Raw genomic sequence first — 23,516 nt, 5'->3', positions numbered from 1 at the left:
AATAACCCCAATAAGCATTATTGTTTTTACGCTGCAGCAGTATATCATTTGAATTTATCTATGAGAATTTAAATTTGCATGTTTAAACTTTTATTTTTCATATGTATTTTTGTATATTTTTTTATTTTATTTTTTATTATAAGCACAGATGGATCAAACATAAAAAAAAAAAAAAAAAAAGGTAGTATAGTGTAGTATATTTGGGCTATTGAGCAGGTGTAGGTATAAATATAAAGTGTGCACTCACATGTAATGGAGCCATGAGTATGGCTCCAAATTAGCGCATGAAGTGGTATGATCCCTACTCAAGGATATGGGTATAATCAATCCTTCTCTGTGGATATATATATATATATATATGGAGTGTAAAACACAATAAAAAGATAAAAACCCTACACACATGCCTAAAAGCAAAGTATGGTTTGTTCAATCCAACACGCTTTAGGTGGTATTATCCCCACCAAGGATGTAACACAAAGATCCAGCAGCAGAAGAAGTAGGTACAATAAAAATGTACTTTAGTGTTAAAAAACTAAAATAAAAAGCAAATAACAATGTAAAACATAGATAAAACAATATATTTGGAACACTTAACACGTTTCACCTAAACCTAGGATTTTAGGTTTTTGAGAAGCACTGCACTTTATCCTTTGGTGGGGATCATTCCGCCCAGGCACAAAAGTTGGAGCTGTATTGAAGCTCCAAAAAAGCATGAGTGCACATCTTTAGATTTATTATATTTTTGCATACTACACTATTATATTTGGGCGATGCATCTACCTCCTGTTTTACCCAGCTTCTTACCGGACAAGAGAGACTCCATACTTGGTGTTTGAGCTGCCATTGGACTGTAATCATCTTACAAAACACTGAATTATAGTTGTGTGCAATTTTTTTTCCCACAACCTGCCTTCTCAGATATCTAGTTTCTGCCCTGTCCAGGTAGTATTACCTACCTGAACGGGGCAGAGTTACTAGTGGTAACTACTGTTCCTTTAACACTGAACTTGTGAACTTTGCATCCAATGGTGTCTTTATAAATATTTTTGTATCCTGTTCCTTGTTTGTAAAAGGTGATGATCTCTTCTCTTAAGTTTGTGACCATTCTTTTGACTTAGCTATATGTCTAACATGCAATGACACTCAAACACCTAGCCAGTTCAGGTATTTCAAGTGTTCCAGCTCAAGCACATCTAGTGCAACTAATGAAGCCATGGAAATACTTTTGAGACTGACAGAAACAGTCTTCATTAGCATAAACAATACTTTTTTTCACCACAAGGACTAATTTCCAGCATCACATCATTCAACTTACAGTGAGCCACACAAACAACAGATGCAAATATATGCCAATTCCCTAGCTTAAATGTATAAGGAATAGCAGTGACACTCTCAGAAGACCATCCTGTTGCAGGTAGTTTATTGCTGCTAGTATCGCTTTGTGGAATCCAGTTGAGATGATAGACCTGTTTATCTCAGTGCTGGATCTTGGTTACAAGCATCTGCAGTTTGGTGACTCTGTTGTCACGCCTCACTACTTACAGGCTGAATTGGACCCATAGAAGGACAGATAATGTCGTACCTCTCTGGAGAAGTTGTTCTCCCTAGATTAGAGATGGATAACCTTGACAACATAAATTGTTTCTGGACTACATTTCGCATGATGCTCAGCTAGCTTTTCAAAAAAGCTAGCTGAGCATCATGGGGAATGTAGTCCAGAAACAAGTTATGGTGTCAAGGTTAGCCACCACTGCCCTAGATGCTGCAGAGCTATTGCTTTCCCTAAACAAGGCGTTACTTTTGTTGTTAGCAACTTGTTCTCTGTCTGTCAGGATTTCCTTTTTTAAATTGCAGTAGGTCTGCTCCATGCAGTATATCCAAAGGCAAAGTGAGCGCCCAGGAGATTGTACAGACCATGTATCTTCTTACAATATATATGACCTCCTTATAGAATAATGCAGTTTGCACAACGGGGTAGAATCTCAACATAATGACTGAATGTGGCTTGGTAATAAAACGGTTCAGTAGAGGCAGCCACTTTTAGTACTTTAGACCAACACCTTTTATACATAATTCCTTTATTTGCAATAATAATAATATTTAACAATTGCAGTTTTATATAATAGAACCTGTGACTCCATTGCAAGGTGGTTATGTAACAATCACACTGCTTAGCTACTTTTCAATGCTAAGGGTAAAATAAGGAATTTGATCTCTGCCTGTTTTCTTGTGCATCTTTTATTGCATCTAAATAAACATACTTACATTTATTCATGCATCTTTAATTGTAAAATATATAAAAGAGGGTTGGTCAGCATTGAATACATTTAGTGCAGTCAGCAGAAACACAAGCCTTCTATTGAACATTATCTGTGTAAATGTCTATTCTGTAGTAATGTGTTTTTCAGAAACACATAGGTTTAATTGAAAAAGATATCCTTGGCAGTTTAACTTATCTCAGAGTGGAATACTAATGGTGGAAGGGAAGAATATAAAATAGGGGGGCGTGGCCTAAACACGGACAAAGATGGCAGCTTAGGAGAGGAGCTCCGACCCACAAAGCCATAATAGCAGACCTACTCACGGCAAGGCACGAAAATGGGGCGCACAAAACACCCTGAAGGCTCCCAGACTCCCAGGGGCAACTCCTGCAGCACCCAATCCGGACCCATGGATGGCTTCCTTACCTCTTCGGCGGGACAGCACCACGAGGCCGCAGGCACTAACATGGCCGCCTCCCCGACTCACTCACTCTCCTCAGGCCGGCAGACCCTCGCTGGCCGACATCAGCGCCGACATCCACGCTTTAGCCAGCAACATGGTGACTAAGGAGGACTTGAGGGCCCTCTCCAAAAACCTGCATGTCGCAATCCGCACGGAAGTGACAGCGCTTAAAGCTGACATCACGCTACAGGCCACCAGGATCCAGGCAGTTGAAACAGCAGCACAAAACGTGACAACGCAAGTGGATGCTGCAAACCTTGCCATAACAGGCAAGGTAATATGCTGTTAACACTAAGGCGCCAAACTGAAGACCTGGACAACAGGGGGCGCAGGTCCAACATATGAGTGCGGGGCCTACCTGAACCAGAGGGGGAGGAGAATGTGGAGGTCACGCTGCAGACCCTATTCCGGGAAATACTGGGGACAGAGGCACCGGCCTCCATAGACTTTGACAGAGCGCACAGGGCCAATAGAGCACGGGCGATAGATAACACCCCTAGGGACATCATTTGCTGCTTGCCCAATTACAAATTGAAAGAAAGAATTATGAATAAAGCCCGCTCGAGACCGACATGGCGTTATCACGATGCGGAAGTAGCCCTTTACCAAGATTTATCCCCCCTAACACTAGAAGCACCCATCACATCGCTCCTCAGGGAAAGAGGAATCCCATACAAGTGGGGCTTTCCCTTTATGCTCTTGGCCAGACAACACAACGAATGGACATCCTTACGCTGGCCGGACGAGGTGCCCAGATTCTTACAGCCCCTCAGTCTACCACCAACGGAGGTCGCCAACTGGATATTGGGCCTGACAGACCTCAGACAAGGACCACAGATGCCAGGTTAATACAGGAGGTGCAGAGAAGACACACCAAGGCGCCCAACAGACCGCAGGCAGCTGGCGCCAACAGAACCGGAGGAGGGAGGACAGGAGACACCAACACTTCCCCCTGACAATGCAGCCCAGATGAGACCTGCGGACACCGACCCTGAGGGGAGACCCGCTGAGGGACCAGAGTTTTCCGGCAAGCGAAAATAATCAGATAAGTACTACTCTACGCACACTCACAAGAGGGGACACTGACCTGGGCACCCACACAAAACAAAGGGGCCACCACGTGATACAGCAATAAGGCCCATAGGTCCTTACTTAATTTGGGAGGGGGGCCACGTGGGGGGCAAAGGGCACCGATGAAAAAACTTAAAGGGGTCCAGAGTGTGGTGACATTCTGTCATCAAACTAACATGGTGACCAGAGGTCATGTGATCAAGTTCATGTAGATCTTTCTTACAGGGGGATAAGCTTTACCCTTTGATATGTTAAGTAGGTAATTCAATACCTTTACAAGTCAGGAGAGAGATAGCCACTCCCCTCTATCCTCATTCCTCTCTGTTCCTTCTTGGCTGTGCTCCTGAGCAGATGTGCAGACGCCATGTGCTATCTTGGTGAACCATGTTATACTCTATTGCTTCCTTTTCTTCCTTGGTGGATGTGATGTTGGACTTGCAGCAGTGAGCCATTACTAGATGTGAAGGCCTAACCGTGGGTGAGATCAAACGTGTGGGGAAAGGGATTACTATAAAGATAGATAGATTTAAAAGGGTTGTTGCTCCGTGGGTCTGGGCTGTGTGTTTGTGATACATTTATAGTATTGTGTTGTTGCCTTCTAAATAAATACCTTTTAATGTAGACGAACCTTGTGTAATATTTATATTAATTTGGTGATACACCACACAGAGGGTTAACCCCAATATATACAATATATAACCCCAATATATATCCCACGTGAGGACGCTAAAAACATGCTGGCAACACACCGATATATACCGGCACTAAATAGACGCACGAGAATTACTTTGGACTTCAGGGGTCTAAGACACCGGGGGGAGTGAAGCTTTTAGGGCATACACGATTTACCACACGGGGTATTATCCCGCACTCAGACGGGGGGAGGTGGTAGGGGAGAGGAGGGAAACTGGAGTCAAATATCGAATTGTCATTGCATTGTTATACAGGGCAAAACCGAAGTAACTGAGCAGGACGAGGCAAACTAAAACCGTTGGGAGGAACGCAAACCTGAGGGGGGGAGGAGGGTGGCATGGGGAGGGAAATGTATAAAGGTGGGATATGACCAATTTTGGGCCAGAGAAGGGGAACGACAATTTGAAAGCAATAGGGGCCCCAAGCTGATAAGAATAGGGGCAGTGGACAGGGAGGGATCCCCAGCACAAATGTGATGTATACCTGCATTGTTTTACGCCACTCAGACACATGTACTCAAGACTTAAAACGAACTAAAGAAACGCGCACACAGCAGTAACCGACCTGACATAGAACCCTCCAGCTTGAGATGATACCACAGACAGGATTGCTGACATCCAAAACGGCCATGCCCAAGAGACGACGATTGTCTAGCACCCTTCGCAGCTCATTGCGCTGCCCCATCCCCCACCCCCCCTCCCCTCTCACGAAGTAGCTAGTGTGGCGCCAAGACCATACACGGCAATAAACCAACTGACGAAGACACCACAACTGAAATGGCCACTGAAGCACAGGTAGAGGGACTAGCATTGACCCGCCTCATTGAGAGAGACACACGGACTAAAACCAACCCCGATCACACAGTGACCTTACAGACAAGCACCTCAACATTACCAATTGTCAGAGACTAACTCAGATACAAGTGGGATACGGGAATCCCACTGAGACTGCCACACTCAATAACACCAACTCTAGAATCCATACATCAGCGCTCTAATAGGCACACGAACTGTACACATATGGTACTACCCCCCCAGACCAGACCTGTGTACACCCAATCCACTGGGGGTGTCAATTCCGTGGCTGCACTAGTCAATACTAGGAAGCGCTCTAACTGGGGGACCTGAACTCCCCCCAGTTACACAGGAATCTCTCATATTGAGGGACTTGACACAACAGGGGACACATTAGGGATTCCGGATCACCAGTGATCCCCCGAGCCAGACTGGCTCTGGACACAGCTCTAAACACAGACCCCCAAGCCCCGAAGCCCCACGCACACATCCCTCGAACTCGGGGTGCGCCTGGGCACAGAAGGAGAAGACACGTGAGAGACGGACAACCATTGGGAAACTAAAAGAACACTCGCTTCTCCCCAACATGGCATACATGGCTACACTACTCTGTGTCACAACGCAGAACTGCAGAGGCCTGAACACGCCCGAAAAACGCTCACAACTCCTACGGGAACTCAAACGTAGGAGGGTTTCTGTAGCAATGCTACAAGAAACACATCTCAAGACAACAGAAACACACAGGCTGAAGAACAGAAGCTTTCCAATCAATTACCACAGCACACATCCCACTGCACGCAAGGTAGGGGTGGCGATTCTCCTTGCAGACAATCTCCAGTTCACGCTAACAGACCAACTCACAGACCCGAATGGAAGATATCTCTTCATTAAAGGCACGGTATCACAGAATACATATACGTTTGCCTCAATTTACGCACCGAACGCGAAACAAGCAACATTCCTATGCAAGTCGATATCAAAACTTGCCAACTTCACAGATGGTAACCTGGTCATAGGAGGGGACTTTAACGCCCCTCTAGACCCTCAATGGACTCAACAACGGGACATAGCAGTATCCCTCACACCGCGATAAGAACAATAAGGAAGACCCTATGGGATCTGAGAATGGTGGATACCTGGAGAACCTTGCATCCCAGCGAACGGGATTACACACACTATTCAACCATTCACAGGAGATACTCACACATAGACTACATACTAATCCAACAAGAAGGTCTACAAAGACTACGGAAAGCGGAGATACTCCCAACATTGTGGTCGGATCACAGTGCAGTATCCATACTCTTAGACTCTCCCCTGTTCCGGCCCACACGGACAGCTTGGAGACTAAACGAATCACAACTTGAGGTACAATACTGCACCCTATTGGAAACCAGGAGACAATTAATGGAACTAGTAGCCAAAAAGCATCACAGGGACACCCAGAGATCCAAAGCCTTCTTCTATATACACGCTAACAAAGGGGGGAGACTTCTGGCCCGCATGATCCGAAGCCAACAGGCCAGAGCACAAGTACAGGAACTGAGAACGACCAAGGGCACACTCACGCAACTACCAGAGGAAATAGCTAACAAATTCCGCACGTACTACCAAAAACTATACAACATTGCCCCATCGGACTCTGACACGCAACGGGACGGAGCAACGGAGGCCACAACGAGATACCTGCAGGGCTTCAGACCCGATATTTTTACACCGGAGGAGTCAAATATGCTTGAAGCCCCAATAACAACAGAGGAAATCCAGGCGGCGATTAAAACAGCAAAAAGAGGGAAAGCACCAGGCCCAGATGGTCTGCCGGCAGGGTATTATAAGGAATTTATGGAGATCCTAACCCCTCACCTAACTGTAGCCTTAAACCGAATCCAGGAAGGGGATGCATTCCAGCAAGAAACTCTAGCAGCCACAATCACGGTGATACCCAAACCAGGGAAAAACCCCGAAAATTGCAGCAACTATAGGCCCATATCCCTCCTTAACACGGATGTGAAGATCTTCTCGAGAATTTTAGCGACAAGACTGCAACAATATATCCCACGTCTGATACACCCAGATCAAACGGGATTCATCCCAGGCCGGGAGGCCAGAGACAGCACTCTTCGGGTGTTCAACATCCAAAGTATGGCACTCAGAGAGAAATCGGACATACTACTGCTATCCACGGACGCGGAAAAAGCGTTCGATAGGGTGACATGGAACTTCATGCTGGCAACTCTGTACAAAGTGGGCCTGGGGAGAGGCATGCTCGCATGGATCAAAGCGCTATACACTAAACCAAGCGCTAGAGTAAGGATCAACGGAGCACTTACCGACAGCTTCCTCATACACAATGACACCAGGCAAGGCTGCCCATTGTCGCCTCTCCTGTTCGCCCTGACACTGGAACCATTTCTAGACAGAATACGGCAAACACCAGCAATCAGAGGGTACCGACATAAGACTCAGGGACATAAGGTGGCTGCGTACGCAGACGACATGCTCTTTTTTGTGGACAGTCCTTTATGCACCCTACCAGCACTGATGGAGGAATTCGGAACATACGGACAAATCTCGGGACTGAAATTGAACCTCATGAAATGCAAAATATTGAACATAGCATCTCTGCAGCACGTGAGTGAACACATCAAGAATGACTACCCCTTCTATTGGTGCACAGATCAGATGCGCTACCTGGGAATATGGATCCCAATCAACCCGAAAGAGATATACACCAGAAACTACTTTTCTCTCCTGCGCACGATCCAAACGGACTTGAAGACCTGGAACTATGACCACATATCATGGCAAGGACGCATCGCAGTGGTCAAGATGAACATCCTGCCACGACTACTCTATTGCTTCAGCGTCATACCATGGCACATACCCCCAGAATTCTTCACAACACTTAAAACAACAATGATTATATATGTATGGAGAGGGGAGAGAGCATGCCTCAGTCACGACAAGTTATGCCTCCCCAAAGAGTGGGGAGGTTTGGCACTACCGGACCTCCGTAAATACTACCAAGCAACAGAACTGCAGAGGATCCGGGAATGGCACATAGCACCAGCAACTAAACTCTGGGTGATCTTAGACAGGGAAGCCACAAACCAAGCCCTCCGCACGTACATCTGGCAGGGTGCGACTGGCGCCTCTCAACTTCTGAGTACTGAATCACCCATAGTACAGACACTAAAAACTTGGACTATCCTGAGGAGGAATCAACATATATCACCAACACCGAGCCCCTTGATCCCATTAACATACAACAAAGCGATTGGAGGGGGACTACCACCATCCACATGGCCAACGGAAGGGGATGGAGACTACATACCCCTGAGAGCGGTCCTGAACAACACGGGACTACAAAGCTTACAGGAGTGATCGACCCTAGAACAACAGACATTGATGCACAGGTTCCATTATGCACAACTAAGGCACTTTTACCACAACATGCCCAACAAGGGGGCAGTGCACAGAGAGACAACCTGGTTTGAAGACCTGTGCATGACGGGATCCAATGCGGACGGCAGAGTATCAAACATCTACCAGCGACTGATCACAGGGGACCGCACTAGGAAAATCGCTTTTAAAAGACAATGGGAGGAACTCACCGACAGAACTTACACTGAAGCCCAATGGGAACAGATACTTATCCTCCAACACAAAAGCTCCATAAGCACTACATACCAGGAGGTCAATTTTAAGCTGTTGTCCCACGGGTACAGGACCCCTGCTACGCTACATAGAATATTCCAGAGGACCCCAGATATCTGCTAGAGATGTGAGACTCAAACAGGCACACTGCGTCATATCTGGTGGAATTGCTCGCTGATCCAGGCGTTCTGGGAGGAAATAAAAACGGAAATAATGACGATCATGGGCGACATACCCGACCTTACCATAGAAGCAACGCTCCTACACTACACTGAAGGCTCGATATCCCAGTATAAAAGATCGATACTGAGACACCTACTTAATGCAGCAAAGGCTCTAATACCAGCCAGATGGAAACAAACACAACCACCCACCAAAGCACAATGGCTTCAAAGAGTAGAAGAGATACACACGGCGGAGGCGAGATACGCGGAACTGTTGGGGAGAAGCACAAAACATGCGGAACTATGGAGACCATGGTATGTTTATATCTCACAAAACGGAACGTAGATAGGCGCAATGAGAATCCTTGAAACCCGCAGGGGCCCAGGAGCACCCGGATGCGCATTTCATCCTCCAATCCCGACACCCCCCCCCCCCACCTTCCAATACCCTCTCTAATATGGTAACATCCTCGGAGGTCTCCACACCTAGTACTACAACAAGTGTCCGTGATGGTTGAAATCGGGAGGATCCGTGATCAGTGAATAGTGTCAAGTAACTGAGACACGAACACAACACCCAAACACTGCAGAAGCACAGTTAGATGAACAAACACGGAAGCCTACATACCAAGACTGTAGAGTAGGTGAGATTTCAGACAGATGCCCACAGACAGGCAAGCAGCACAGACACGAACAACACTCTCACGGAAGGGGCAAGACGCATGCACGCACAGATATGCAAACCACGAAACGATGGTTGAGAAAGGCAGAACTGACTAAACACTCGAAAGAGACCCACCTCGCCTGTCGGACGACAACACACGCCTACCTACAAATACACATGACTCGACACAGAACGAACGCACAGACAAAACACCTAGAACCACACGACACACAAGAAAGGAGACAAGGGACAAACTGGACACGTGACACATCACAACGACCCACAAGCGACAAGACAACAGCAAACCAAACATGCTAACCGACACCACACGCTCTCTACTTGCACACTACACGTCGGACGAGATAGGTTTAACCCCCCCACGGACACATACGAAAGACCAGCCCTAAGGTGAAACATAGACGCAGCGGACAACAACCTCGCTTAACAACCCAGAGATAGTACGAGGCACAGACAAAATTCGCTCTGATTAACGATAGTAATACGGAACAAGAAGAACAAGAAAAGACTATTAAGCAGAGTATAGGGTTGCCACAAGACTAATCGGGGACACAATACACAAGCTCTCTGATGCCCCGAAGAATACCTGAGAGGTATCGGACCGCTCACACTACAGACGGATACTGACACACACGCAACATCAGAGAAATATACTCACATAACAGTTAATAAATTCCACGAGGGACCTGCGAGTCCGACAACTATGCGGGCCTGCGAGCCCAAATAATTGCTCACATTTGTAGAAATTTAATACCGCACAGGTGGTATAAATGATGTGTAGGATACTATGGTCTCAAGGTTGATTACTTACAATAGGAAACACGCTACCTACATATACGTAGAGTACTCTTTAAGGCAAAAATAATCCTTAATTCTCGACAAGTATAAGGGCCGATGAGCCCAACAGCTTACTCACCATTGCTAAACCTTATTCCTGCACCTGTTGTGCACATACCATAGTATAAGAAATGCTAAAGGGGACCTGCGAGTCCCAATGTTGTTGATATCCACTGATATTACTAATAAAAACCATCTTTACTAAAAAAAAAAGAATATAAAATAGTTGTTTGTATACTGGCCTGTTGCCTGTGGAGTGTTAAACTGCATGAGTGTCTGGACCTTTTAACCATTGAAGTACATTAACTAAGCAATGGAGTGATTTAGAAAGAGCAGAGTGCAGTGAAGTAAACCATAAGAAAGAATAAGAAAGAAAAAATGATAAAGTAAAAAAGATGGTACTGGCTTGTAGAGACAAGTAGAATCAGAGCGGGGGATGTAGGGAAGCAAGCGCTTAACAATTAAAGTCCTTGGGTGGAATCCAATGAAGCCAATATAAGGGAGAAAACAAAATGGGACAGTAATACTAATGTAGTATGTCTATAACAGCAGAGGCAGAATATAAGGGAAAAAATATATTCCTTTTCTGGAGCTCAAGATCAGCTCCAGATCCCAGCGTATGGATGGTACACAGATGGGGATTGTACCGTCCATCCGCTGGGATCTGGAGCTGAAAGAAGAGACTCTGATTTGGGAAAATTTTAGCTGCTATACACATAAGGAAAAAGTGCCAGAAATCTCACTTGCTGCTATAAGTAGAATCAAAGACAAGGGGTTATATGCTAAAATGTGTAGTGCATTGAAATGATAAATTTAGACTAAAATACTCAAGCCATGACTATAGCTAATGAGATTATATTTCTTTTTCCCCCTAACTTGTGTAATTTAGCTTTCAGTTCACTACAATGTATTTAGTGATTAAAGTACAAGGAGTTGAGAGAATGAAAAAAAAAAAAAAGTAGAGCAAATGACAGGTTTAAACAAAGTTCAGGTTGGTAAAATATGACAGTAAGAAGGTAAAGGTTAGAGTTGTATTTCAAGAATGTGGCATATAATAGGTTTAACAAGCATATATAAAAGCATGTTTAGCATGCAGTTAACTTAAACACAAGGCAAATTATAAAAAGATAATATTTTGAGTGAAATATTTCCATTCAACAAGGAGAGGGGATAGTACAGGAAGAATGATTGATAAACAAACTCTAGTTATTCATTTTTATAGTTAGTAGATTATGTTTCAGTTTGTATAATGCATTGAAAATGTTCTTAATTTAGGAAGAACCGGGCCTCTTTAAAAGTGTCAGTCGCAACTAGTGTTGGGAGCAAGTGAAAGCAGGTCACTTCCTCCCAGCTTACTCCGTGCAGGAGGGTGGAGGCAGAGAGAAGGCCAGGGAGAGCCAGCCCCAACTATCTTCCTGCACCAAAAAAAGTTAGAAGCAGGAGGGTGGCTTAAAATTTACCTGTATGTGTAGTTACTTAGTTAAAAAGAGACTTGTGCCCATCAAGTTCAGCCTTCCTCACATATGTTTTGCTGCTAATCCAAAAGAAGGCAAAAAATCCAGTCCGAAGAGCTTACAATTTTGCAATAAACCAGGAAAAAATTCCTTCCCGACCCCAAAATGGCAGTCAGATATCTCCTTGGATCAAGCAGCTATTGCCCCACTAATTAGAAATTAGAGATTTTTTTTTTTTTTTTACCTTTCTTCATAACCAAAATGCTCCATTCTTTTTATCAATTTTGTAGCTCGTCTCTGCACTTTTTCTAGTACCATGATATCCTTCTTTAGAACAGGCTGCCCAAAATTGCACAGCGTATTTAAGGTGTGGTCTTACCAGCAATTTATAAAGAGGCAAAATTATATTTTCATCTCGAGAATGTATGCCCCTACTTATGACAAATACATGACAAAACATTACTGGCCTTACCAAGTGCAGATTGACATTGCATATTGCTGCCGAATTTGTTGTCTATAACAATTCCCAAATCCTTCTCCTGTGTGGTTATCCCTAGTTCACTACCATTTATGGTGTAAGTTGCTTGTGCATTCCTTAACCCGAAGTGCATAACTTCATTTCTCTACATTAAATTTCATCTGCTATTTTAGTGCCCAGTCCCCTAACCTATCTAAATATGTAACTGTTAGAAATTAGTGTGGCTTAAATATGTGAACTGCAGAATTAGTAGGGGTGTTCACATACTTTAGGCCATATAGTATATTTTAAATCCTCATCTAGAATACACGGATGAGGGGAAGGGTTCTTATATCAGGTAAATTGTGTCCTTCGTACTCTTGAATTAATTTACTTTAAAGGACTACTTCAAGCACTATTAAAAACTTAAGCAGAAAAGAGAGCTGAAAGCTTAGCATAAACCTGTTCACTAAACATTCATGAGTGGAACTGCACTTATACCATAAAACTATGCTGTTTTGTGGTTTATGGGATATATAGTTTTTATTTTTGGTGTAAGAAGGGTCTGCAGGCAGCAAGAGTAAAGATAAAATGTATGTTTTTTTGTTATACCACCATGTAGTGGTGTAGGAGTATGCAGCCAGCCATCAATGCCTACTAAATCGTTTTAGCAAATAACCCTTTATATACTGAATTTTTTATCAGTTGAAAAACTGAACAGAGTTTACAGTATGCAATCCAGGTACTTTTCTAAATAGAGTTAAACCTTTGCTCTAGTGCTGGATAACACATGGAAACATTTGAGTCACTCCTTACTTTTTTATAGACCTTAACTTTCTGTTATTTTACTCAAAATTATGACATTTAAATAGCTTTAAGACATTCATGCATTGAAATATGGTTTAAGTTTTAAATCTGACTTTTATATGATACAGACATAAAATATTTAATAGGTTTGTTACAAGCTTGCAATGGCCAAGTTTAAATTTCACAATATCATGAACTCTTACAGGTTTGGCAAAGTTACCAACAAATAAAAAAATGAAAGACAAAATAAATGCATTTAAAATCATTAAACCCAACAGATCATCACTGACTAGGTAAATCATTAAAGAACCATAAAGCTATTTTGTATCACATTAAGGTGTTGTTTACCATTTGTATTTCCCTACCTTGCAATACAACTTCCTTAATTAGTAACCAACATAACAGTGTTATGTTGTGTATTGTGACATATCCTGTGTATTATAGTCAGGAAAAATTGGTAATATTGCATTATTTTTGCTTTATTTATTAGAAAACAAAAGTGTTTCAGTCAAAAGATGGATCACTAGGGATTTCAAACCATTTTTTATTTTTGTAAATTTTTTGTATTTTTTAACTACTGAGATATAGGCATACTCACTGTCTCATATTGAGCACATTTTAATGTATGCAATCAATTTAGTATAAATGCTTGGGCCCATTTTCACACAGTTGATGGATGTCACTTAAAGCTGGCCCCCTGGTATTGTTGAAAAGATTGTTCCTGTCATTGACGTGAACTGATGTCTGATTATATTTGGTTTGATGAAATTCAGTAGGATAATTTTGAGCATGTTTTATAGCAGATAATGAAAATTTGGCCACAAGATCGATGTCCTCGAATCTATAGGAACAGATAAGGGGGTAACCCTCAAAGAGTTGAGAACAAAAGGAAGAAAGGAAATCTGTTCCCACACAAACAGTTACAAAAGGTACACACAAACAGTTAAAAATCTAGAAGATACTTTATTAATGGATAAGAGACACCAATATAAAAAAAAAAAACGTCAATGACTGCCTGACTAAACAAAAGTCGATTTCGGCAGTCAAAGCAAAGAGCACAGAAAAAAAATAGAAAAAAAGAAAAATAAAGAATAACACAAGTGAATAAAAAGATGGACTGAGTTTATACAGGTCGCCGTAGCGATTATATATAGGTATCAAAAGTAGAATTAGTGCATAGAAGGTGCTCCAACTATGTAGCATAACTAGGCTTGTCAGAAAGATCCCACTAAGTTGAACTATACGATATCGTTAGATATAAATTGTATCTATGTGTCAGAGATAAGATACAATACAAAGTATCGGTGCAGTTCAACTGAAAGGGGGGTTCTTCTACAGTCAATGTAAACTCAGTCTATAATAGTAATAGCAAATTAACATGCTCTATTACAATCTCTTCAATGGTTCTTGTATAGATGTGACAAACTGCCATTTGCCACTGGGCATTGGAGAGGACTGATTGCTAGCCTCCTGCCCTGCGACTATGGCCCTGGGATGTATTGCCCTTTAAGAACTGTATTTGGGCATAATGGATTTTTATAATGCTGTTCCTGGCCCTTTTATTTACTTTGGAGCAGTGTTGCAACTTTAAATTGGCACTTCGGATACAGTCGAAGTGCCAAAGTCGAAGTGGCCGCCATTTGACAAACGAACACGTGGCGGCGGCCATTTTAACTTATTCGAACGCGGTCAGCGGTGTGTGCAGCCAAATCTATGGAACGGTTTTCGGCTACCCAATTGCACGAACACCGCTGGCCCATACCTTCTACGTTACTTCGACACCGCGGCTGATTCGAACGCTCGTTCGAATGGGACTTAGTCATTTTCTCGGTGTAAAATAGACCGACCGCACAGCCCAAATCCATGGAACTGTTTTGGGCATGAAAATGTGCTTGCATCGGTCATAAAGGACTTATACCTATCTCCCGAATGGCTTCGAATGATTTTTGGGTATGTTTGTATTTGGAATGTGATGATTAATATGTAACTTTTATTAATATTGGATGTATGGTTTTAGAGTTATGAAAGTTGGGTAAAAAGTATGTTTTAAACTGTACGGATAATTGGGTTACCTCTCAGCAGGGGAGGGCTGGCAGCCTTAGGCCTGGGGGGCAAAACCAGTCAAGTGGCCCATTGCGCCACCAAATCAGTTCACCATCCATGCCCACCTTTTTCTGGTTTTATAACGGATATTGATGTTATGCTAATCAGTAGCTCTTTGCCATACCCGCTCCTTCACGGCTCTGACTTTCAATGTTGTCAGAGCACAGGCTGAGAATCTCTGAGCCTGTGCTCTGACTCACTAACTGAGCGCCGGAACCACGAGGGAGAGGATATGATCTGACTGCACCTACTGCTGGTGCGCACCAGTGGACCACCAGCGAATCGTTTAAATTAAATATGCTGGTGTACCCAACTTGTGAGCTGTGTTGGCCGCCGGGCGCCTCTGTTGTCATGGCACCCTGCGTGACCGCACAGCTTGCCCACCCTAACGGCTGGCCCTGCTGACACACACTGATGTTACTACTTAGACATCCCTCAATATTAATACAGAGATGAGAGTAAACACCAATAAACTGTGGAAACAGAGCTGATCCCCCCAAATTTATAAAGGTTTGCTTAGAGGATTTATTCAAGATTAAATCATGCCTCCTCCTCTCTCCCCCATGCGCTGCTCTGTAGGCTGGGAGGAAGTGAAGAGTAATCACAGTCTCCCAGCACAACGCCACCTGTGGCTGCATGGGGAACAGCTGTTTAATGTAATGCTTGCAGGACGGCCAGCTGCCGCAGAACCTCTTTGTTTCCGTCTCTGCAAAGGGCTCTGGGCACTGCTTGTTGTGAGTGTGAGCCACTGTAAATTAGGGGCAGAGGGCACTTGCACTGCGTTCAAGACGGGTCTGGGCAGGAGGAGAGTGCAGTGCAATCAGTGCACTCCCCTCCTGTGGGTCACCAGTAGACTGGTGCACCTGCCCAGGATCAGAGCCGGTGCAAGGATTTTTGCCGCCCTAGACAAAATATAAATTTTCCGCCCCCCCCATGTGACATCACAATGCCCCACCCATATGATCTGCCATATGAACTAACGCCAGTGCTGCACACAGTGTGTGTTTACATTAAAAAGCCTGCAGGGACCAGCTATAGACACCAGAACCACTTCATTAAGCTATAGTGTCCCTTTAATGTGAGGTAAATTATAGATTAGTGTCACTAATAATATACTAGATTGCCTACTTACAATTAGATGAGGATGATGATGGGCTGCAGTTTGGCTCCACTGGTCTGGTGTAGAACAGGACCTCTGGAGGCTGTTTGCAACTGTGGTCACAAAATTCAACGTACTGGGAGAATTGGAAGCAGCTCCATTTTTTGGGGGCCTCTTACACAGCTCAAGGTCTGGGCCCCACTGCCTGACGGTGAGTATGCCCATAAGGCCCACTCATAAGTCCACTTATATGTTCCACCCACCCATGAGCTCGCTCACAGGGAGTGGAGTGTGTAGGGGATGTGTTATGTGTTATCTCATATGTGTGCTTATGGTATGTAGTGTATAGGGATACCAGTTTGTACAGGTGATGCAGTGTGTTTGTGTGTAGTGGAAGCAGTGTGTATTTGTGTATAAGGGATGTATTATGTGTTTCTGGTTGTGTGTGAGGGATGAATTGTGTGAATCTGTGTTTGTATGCATAAGGGATGCAAGGTGTGTGTCTGTATGTGTGTGCATTGAGTGTAAGAGATGCATTGTGTTTCTGTGTGTATGTAAGAAAAACAGTGTGTGTGTTTGCATGTGTGTGTAAGGGTTTGCATTGTATGTTTCTGTGTATGTGTGCAAATGATGCATTGTCTTTGTGTGTAAGGGTTGCATTGTGTGTGTGTGTAATGGATGCATTGTGTGTTTCTCTGTGTGTAAGGGAAGCATGTTCTGTTTCTGTGTATGTATAGGGATGCATTGTGTGTTTCTGTGTACGTATAGGGGTGCATTGTGTGTTTCTGTGTATGTATAGGGATGCATTGTGTGTGTGTGTGTGTGTGTGCGTAGTGTTAAAGAGCTCCCTGTCTTGCCCCCTGTCCTATAGAGCTGTCCCTTCTGTCCCTTAGAGCTCTCCCCTGCCCCTTAGTGGTCTCTCCTCTCCCCCACCCTCCCCTAGCGGTCTCTTCTCACACTCACCCACCCTCCCTGTGCTCTTCTCATCCCCCCTTCACCCTCCCTGTGTTCTTCTCACTCCTCCCTCTGTGTGTTCTCACCCCCCCTGTGTTCTTCTTACCCCCCTCCTCCCTGTGTTCTTCTTACTCCCCCCCTTGTTCTTCTTACCCCTTCTTCTTATTACTCCCCCCTTCTTCTTACCCCCTTCTTCTTCTTAACCCTACTTCTTCTTACCCCTCCTTCTTCTTCTTACCCCATTCTTCTTCTTACCTCCCTTCTTCTTCTTATCCCTTCTTCATCTTACTCCCCCCTCGTCTTCTTACTCCCCCTTCTTCTTCTTACCCCCCTCTTCTTCTTACCCCCTTCTTCTAATTACTCCCCACTCTTGTTCATACTCCCCCTTCTTCTTCTTACCCCCTCTTTTTCTTATCTGCCCTCCTTCTTATTTCCCCTTCTTCTTACTCCCCCCTCTTATTATCCCCCCTCCCCTCTTCTTACTCCCTCTCTTCCCTCTTCTTACTCCCTCTCTTCCCTCTTCTTACTCCCCCTCCCCTCTTACTCCCCCCCTCCCCTCTTACTCCCCCCTCTTCTTGCTCCCCCCTCCCCTCTTCTTACTCCCCCTCCCTTCTTCTTACTCCCCCCTTCTTCTTACTCTCCCCCCTCCCCTCTTCTTACGCTCCCCCTCCCCTCTTCTTACTCTCCCCCCTCCCCTTACTCTCCCCCCTCCCCTCTTCTTACTCTCCCTCCCCTCCCCTCTTCTTACTCTCCCCCCTCCCCTCTTCTTACTCTCCCCCCCTCCCCTCTTCTTACTCTCCCCCCCCTCCCCTCTTCTTACTCTCCCCCCTCCCCTTACTCTCCCCCCTCCCCTCTTCTTACTCTCCCTCCCCTCCCCTCTTCTTACTCTCCCCCCTCCCCTCTTCTTACTCTCCCCCCCTCCCCTCTTCTTACTCTCCCCCCCTCCCCTCTTCTTACTCTCCCCCTCCCCTCTTCTTACTCTCCCCCTCCCCTCCCCTCTTCTTACTCTCCCCCTCCCCTCTTTTTACTCTCTCCCCCCCTCCTCTCTTTTTACTCTCTCCCCATCCCCTCTTTTTACTCTCTCCCCACTCCCCTCTTTTTACTCTCTACCCCCTCTTTTTACTCTCTCTCCCCCTCCCCTCGTTTAACTCTCTCCCCCCCTCCCCTCTTCTTACTCTCCCCCCCTTCTTCTTACCCCCTCCGGTCCCGGCCGGAGTGATAGGAAGGTGCTCAGTGTGCACCTTCCTGTCAGTCCGGCCGGGTACAGGAAACAGAAACTCCTGTTCCGCGCGGAACAGGAGTTTCTGTTTCCTGTACCCGGCCGGACTGACAGGAAGTGCACACTCAGTGTGCACCTTCCCATCACTCCGGCCGGGACCGCGGACCGGAGTGCAGCTCGGCCACCTACAGGGGAGGGGAGGGAGGGAAAAGCAGCTGCAGCCGTCTGAGCGCTCTTTACAGAGCGCTCGGAGGCTGCAGCATTTAAAGGGCCGGCCCGCTGCGGCCGGTCCTAAAATAATTTCGGGCGGCCTGGGGGGCAATTGCCTCCCTGCCCCCCGGCCCAGCCCGCCCCTGCCTCTCAGGCTAAGGGGAGGGAATCTGTGGGATGTAACCATTTTTTGATTGGGTAATCTATAATTGTCTGTGGGCAGGGGAGAATTGCATAAAAGCAGAGTGTGTGCCATTAAAAACCTGATTTCTTCTTGACCCTCAACACGTAGTCTTGTCTCGTGATTGGAGGGGACAGCTATATTCACACTGGGGATTGCTATGCGCTGCATACTCCCTTGAGCTTTAATCACTTGGCTCTTTTGAGAGCTTACTTCTGTTACGCTCTCCTTGGAGGAGAGGTCTTCCCCACATGGTAATGGATGCTGGAGGTTCATACAGGGTGGAAGGAAGACGGCGAGACTCCAGTTAAGCTACGGTGGTTGTGGTGTATGCTGCAGTGCTTGGAGTCCTCAGGAAGTGCTAGGAGCATCCGTCAACGGAAGGTGTCCGTTACAATAGATATATGTACAAATAGTGCTAAGTGTAAGCCATATCAGCATCCTGAATTCGTATTGAAACGATCATAAGTAAATCAGCTTGATCGTAGAGGTTGAGATGCAGCGTTTTCTAATGCATGCCTAATAATCTTGATCCAAGGTCTAAATACTGGTAATCAGGTGTAGACAAAATAGTGAAAGGTAAGAATAGTGCCTTCAAGGGCACCCGGTATAGGATAGGCAGTAAAGAAATAAAGAGTGCTACCGCTGTTATGTAACAAACCGAAGCAGTAATAGATGAAGAGATACTGCAAATTCAAATACTAATTATTAAAAGTACCCTGGTCGGTATACGAGTCTATTGTGTCCCAGACGGCTGTTCGCCATCTAAGTCCCGAAGTTATCTCGGTGGCTAAATAATCAAGCCCGTGGTAAATGTCCGCTCACAAGGAAAAGATGCCAGGTGACACAAGACAAAACTAAGTAATGCCAGAATGTCGCGCCTCGACGCGCGTTTCGCCTAACGAGATAGAGATAGAGCTTTAGGAATAATCAGTTGAGGTGTGCCGAAACCGACGTATGCTGTAGGCCGAAAAGTGGGCAAAAAGAGACATTAAGACTCAGGCTGAGCGGCTGTGTTTCACTTCAGCTCCTGCTACTTACTGAACTTCGAGGGGGTAAACCCCAAAAACCACGGCACAGCCGCCCACCTGGGTTGAGAAATCATGTCGGGGACACCCGGGAGAATCGCCCGACACCACATACGAGACACTACCACTCCGGGAACCCATAAGAGAGCCCTGAGGCCTACTGGAGATCGAGCGCCGGGAAGACTGCCGCTTCCCGCGCTGACTGACCTGGTCGGACATACCTCGGGGACGCTATCTTTTACCCCCCCTCTGGACCGATGGGGGTCATCTCGGTCCGCAACAAGCGTCTGGACAAGCGGCAACAAGCTGAGCCTACCATATGGGGCAACACAGCAACAGGACAGGCGAACACGAGGCGCACCTAAAATGGCGACAGTAAAAGCACCGGGCGAGATGCATGAACGCCTCACGGTCATACCAGACTATGAAGCCAGATTCACCGCTCTCTTCGATGCCTTCTGGGCACAGCTGGAGTGCCGGGCATGGCGGAACAAACAGAGCACTTGCCAGAGCCAGGAGCAACCTCAGCAACACAACTGCCGACGTCTCACTCCTAAGCGGCACGGGGCCCCAAGATGGCGCCGCAGGAGGAGAAAGCCTCGGCCTGCAGGCATAATCCTAAAGAGGAAACAAGCATCGCAGCACAGCAGCAGAACGCGGGGGACCCCCGTGCAACCAAGAGTTCTCCCCACTCTTCTTCCGAGCAGGGAGCCCACCTGAGGGTTACCTCTCATCGCCACCCATACACCCAAGGGAACAACCGGATTCCGGCAAAGCCTTGGGCCCAAGACCCTGGAGAAGGGGTCAATGGAACTGTGGCAAGGGCCCCCACTAAGGCCTCGGGCCGAGGACACGGGACACTCAAGCGGCAATGCACTAAGGGTCGCACCGGGAGAAACATAACTCAGAGGGCCAAGCACCCAACGGGTCAAAACACCCACTATGGAGAAACAGACCCAGGCCTCAATGGAGCGACGGATCAAGGAGGCAGCCCCCCACAACCAATGGCAGCCCTCCCACGACCCACCGGTGAGGGAACCTCGACGGGGCACATACCCCACCAAGCAAGCACAGCCACGTTGGGGCGTCAGACCTGCCCGGCAACACAGCCCTCCAACCCACCACCCAGGGCCGGCATCGGCTGAAAAAATCAACCTCAACCAGGAACAGACCGCTACCATGAAAACCATACCGCAGGCGAGACATTAACTTCACCACAACGACTGCCATTCTTACCTATTAAGCTTTTCTGGAGATGCCATTGCTCCTGACACAGCTGCGGGACTTTGTAATTTCCAGGGACTTTACAGTCACAGCTATGCCGAGCCGAGGTATTGGCTGACGGGGCCCTAGGTTCCAGTGCACAATCCCCACCGTGCCGGGCGAAGGACTGGACTGCCTGTACAAGCGCATTACTGGTATAGGGTGGGGGATAGCAGCTCCTATTCTGCCAGTGGCCGTATTAGACAACAGAACGGGACTTGAGTGCTTACATTATCATTATTGCATGTCTCATACCCAGCGGTACTAATGTTCCCTACTAATTGTCCTACCTGTAGATCAGCCTGTTACTACATAACCAACTCTATCCTTAAGCGTGGTAGGCCAGTCGATTGATATAACATGTTCCCTACTGCTCACCAACCGCGCATACCAGGCTAAGCAAATACTAAGCATGTTTAAAAACTTTCTTATTAACCTGTCCAATAGCTACTAACACTTAAACTGTTCTACATCTCACAGGGCCATCACAAGGTTTGCGAACAGTCTACTAACACTATTGATATACTAAACCTAAGGAAAAAAGCATAGTTAACAACTGTACACTAAATCTAAAATATTGTGCTATACAATCGAATTGAAACATTATCAAACCACTAGTTGTTTCTGCTGTTCGGCTCACTGTTTCATTGTGCATATGACTAACTCCTGCGATTGCTGTTGTGGCATCGCAGGCTGCAATGTATTTTCACGCACAACCAAAAATAAAGAATTACAAAAAAAAAAGAGACATTAATGCAAAACATTATACAGGATCATAGTGCATTTGTTAACCATCAGGTAGACATTTTATTGAAAGCTTCCTAATTCCTGAATCGGCTGTGGTATGTAAGTTGCATAAGCCTATGATTCTCAGCGGCCCCGTGTCTTAACGTGTGCGGGGATGTCTTGGCTATAGGCCGTGGAGGCTGCTCCTATCCTAAAGGAGTGCCCTGAGTAGTCGCTAGGGTTTAGTTCGAGCCCGGTGAATGAGTAGGTGGACATAGTGCATGAAATTACCTGTGGTAAGAACAGTATCGTACAGCGACAGTAATGGTTCAGTGGTGCATATGGTGGCGTGCCCAAGAACGTAAACAGTACCTTAACCGGGCACCCAGCATTGCTTGTAAGGTAGTAGGTTATATGCACTGGCTCGCCCATCTGACTCGTCTTAGTTTTAGAAAGGGACTGGACATAGTGGTCTGTGTGTTTTAGAAGATAAGAGGTCAACAGGCACTCTTGTTTATGATGTTGGCCGCTGATAGTGAGTTATTTTTTTGGCCTGAGAAAGCTGTTAAAGGTAGCAGTTTTGATAACTGCATTGGTGCGTGGCTCGGAAAGTGCATGGTCGAGTGGTTTTGACATGGTTTGGACATTGTATGCCTATGGCCAGTATTTAGTTTTAGCAGGAACGTCCGCTTGGCTATGTCTCTAAGTAAGGTATAGATGGGGTAGGTGGATAGGAACCCTTGTTTAGGAAGGAGAAATAGATATAGTGTTGAATACCCGTGAGATAAAGTTTAACCGTGTTGTGCGAGAATTTTTAACTTAAGGTGGCAAAAAGAGGCGAAGGCCATAAGTGGTGAAACCTCAAACCAGCTATCTAAGTGATGGTCCCACATGAAACATATTGTATAAGTGGAAAACCCTGTAGCAAGCGTGTTGAGTGCTGGTGGACAGGGCTAGTTTAGTCAGAACCCGGCTATGTTGGCGAGGTTCATGTAATCCATGACCTTGACCATAAATGACCCCCCTGCCATGGCGGCTGTCACGGCAGCTGCCACAACAGTTTACCATTACGTGTGGTTAAGAAAGTCCACCATGTGTGTAGGTCTGCCGTGGCTTGGTTGTCTTTAAAATTGAAGGAACCTGGTAGGGATTGTAGTTCCATGCGGTTGCTAGTACCAGGCAGGAGGTGGTAATTGGTGTTGTTGCGACTGTTCCTATTTCTCACGTGGTAACTTGTTGGCATGGATGCCGAGTCAAGTTGTATTCCCAGGAATGTAACGATAGTGTCTGGGTCTTCTGTGATCTTAGGGAATACTGGGACACCCAAGTGTTCAGACATACTAATGGCTTCCTTGAAGCTTCTAAAAGGAAAGGCGTTCCCTTTGACCAACAA

This window comes from Pelobates fuscus, chromosome 10 (genome assembly GCF_036172605.1).
Source record: "Pelobates fuscus isolate aPelFus1 chromosome 10, aPelFus1.pri, whole genome shotgun sequence".
Lineage (NCBI taxonomy): Eukaryota > Metazoa > Chordata > Amphibia > Anura > Pelobatidae > Pelobates > Pelobates fuscus.
The sequence above is the reverse complement of the archived record's forward strand: the minus strand, read 5'-3'. Positions refer to the sequence as shown.